Source organism: Amphimedon queenslandica, unplaced genomic scaffold (assembly GCF_000090795.2).
Source record: "Amphimedon queenslandica unplaced genomic scaffold, v1.1 AMPQUscaffold_7958_Cont20095, whole genome shotgun sequence".
NCBI classification, from domain to species: domain Eukaryota; kingdom Metazoa; phylum Porifera; class Demospongiae; order Haplosclerida; family Niphatidae; genus Amphimedon; species Amphimedon queenslandica.
Window position 1 is genome coordinate 1 of NW_003551762.1, and position 2,291 is coordinate 2,291.

The window sequence follows — 2,291 nt, forward strand, 5'->3', positions numbered from 1 at the left end:
TGTAAGAATTAGCCTTCTATCACCAGGCAAGATTGATATATCGACCGACAACTGGATTGACAGGACTTTCCTGATGATGATGATGATGATGATGATGAAGATGAAAAAAGGTGGCTGAACAAAACGGCCGGTTTGCAGATTTTTGATTTTTCTCCCAGAAAAGGTCTAGAGCCACGCTAGTGGTACCAATGGAGTCCTCTGGTCAAGATAAGGTCCTCTAAGAAGTCTGGTAAGCATAAGAGCTCGTTTTCCCGGTATAGCAAGGCTGCAAAAGTCGTGGCAGCCATTTTGTTTGGGGGTGAATCCTACTTAGTAACGCTACTGCGTTACTAATAGTACAGGGACTTTGACCCAATTTCGGGGCAACTTTCAAAATTTGCAAAAAATTTAATTTTGCTTGAAATCCACTCAAACTTTCTACGCAACATAAGAACATGTATATGCATTAGAAAAAAATTATAAAAATGAAGAATTCTCTCCTTTTTTATTTTTGGCGAAATTTGGCCAAAATCACTGTACTATAGTACAGGAACTTTGACCCGATTTCAGAGCAACTTTCAAAATTCGTAAAAAATCTAATTTTGATCGAAATCCACTCAAACTTTCTACGCAACATAAGAACATGTATGTGTATTAGGAAACATTATTAAATCAAAAATTTTTTTTTATTTTTGGCAAAATTTTGCCAAAATCACTGTACTATAGTACAGGGACTTTGACCCGATTTTGGAGCAACTTTCAAAATTTGTAATTTTGATCGAAATCCACTCAAACTTTTTACGCAACATAAGAACATGTATGTGCATTAGAAAACATTATTAAATCGAAATTTTTTTTTTTGGCAAAAATTTGCCAAAATCACTGTACTATAGTACAGGGACTTTGACCCAATTTCGGAGCAACTTTCAAAATTTGTAAAAAATCTAATTTTGATCGAAATCCACTCAAACTTTCTACGCAACATAAAAACATGTATATACATTTTTAAAAATTATTAAAATCAAAAATTTTCTTCTTTTTATTTTTGGCAAAATTTTGCCAAAATCACTGTGCTATAGTATAGGGACTTTGACCCAATTTTGGAGCAACTTTCAAAATTCGTAAAAAATCTAATTTTGATCGAAATTCACTCAAACTTTCTACGCAACATGATAACATGTATATGCATCAGAAAAATTATGGGAAATGGAGAATTCTCTTCTTTTCTTTTATAGAAAAATATTGTTTAGCAACTTTTAAAATTCATAAAAAATCTAATTTTGACTGGAATCAACTTTAAAAAATATATTATAGAAATGTACAACGTACTGTATTTCCTTAAACAAAAGCCCGAGCATCTATTACCTAAAATGGTATTTGGACCTCGGACAAAGTATAAAATACTTTGACCCAGACTGAGACTGGAACCAGTGACCTCATGCACTTGACTTCAGGAACCTAAGGTAGTATCTACAAGTCAAGACTACTGAGAAGCTTACAGGCTAGATTTGCTTATTTATAGTTTGCTACCCTGGCGTTTATTCGCATCCAGCTTCTATTTAAGGATATACAGTACATGTACAAGTACTACATACATGTACATGTACTTACCATGTGTAGTTCTCTGAATCCTTCCAACATTTTGCAGTTTTTTTTTTGAGTCTGTGAGCCTCATCAATGATCACTGCTCTCCATAGGATGTTCTTCAACTCACTGTTATCAGCTAAAACAGATTACAAGAATACACATTACATGTACATGTACATGTACAGTATATGCTAATATTGGATACAGCTAGTACATGCACAGTCAACTTAAAAATTTTGAAGTAAATTTTTTAGAGGAGAAAATTAGAGTTTCTAAATTTTTTTCTTAAATTTTATTTTTAAATTTAAATTTTTATTTTTAAATTTATTTTTAATTCTTAATTTTAAAACATGTACATGTATAATATTATTATACAAGTAAAATTAGTATAAGTAAAGGTGTGGTTGTTAATTAAATGTGGGTGTGGCTTACAAAGCAAAACTTCATAAGTAGTGACGATGACGTTAAACTTGCATGCATCAATAATGATCTTTCCTGATTGATCACGAAAATACAGTTTATACTCTTGAATCATCCTACGACTGTAAGGACTAGAAGAGGAAAGAATCATAAAAAGAAATGAAGAAAAACAAAAATAATTAAAGAGAATACAATATGAAAATGGAGAAAGAAAATGACGTATTTGTATTTGTATTTTTTCCAACGTATTTGTTGGAAAAAAGTAAGGAAACAAGGGGGTACTTGCAAACTGGTATGGTAAGAAA

The 2,291-nt window shown here is 31.7% G+C and overlaps 1 long non-coding RNA gene across 1 annotated transcript; it reads right to left on the reverse strand.

The window, feature by feature from the left end:
• Positions 1 to 1,638: 1,638 nt before the first annotated feature.
• Positions 1,639 to 2,039, reverse strand: LOC109591522 (uncharacterized). The gene is made up of 2 exons (XR_002189853.1): positions 1,999 to 2,039; positions 1,639 to 1,702 (listed from the first exon to the last, which is right to left on the reverse strand). It is a non-coding gene; the product is annotated as an uncharacterized LOC109591522 (long non-coding RNA).
• Positions 2,040 to 2,291: the final 252 nt, after the last annotated feature.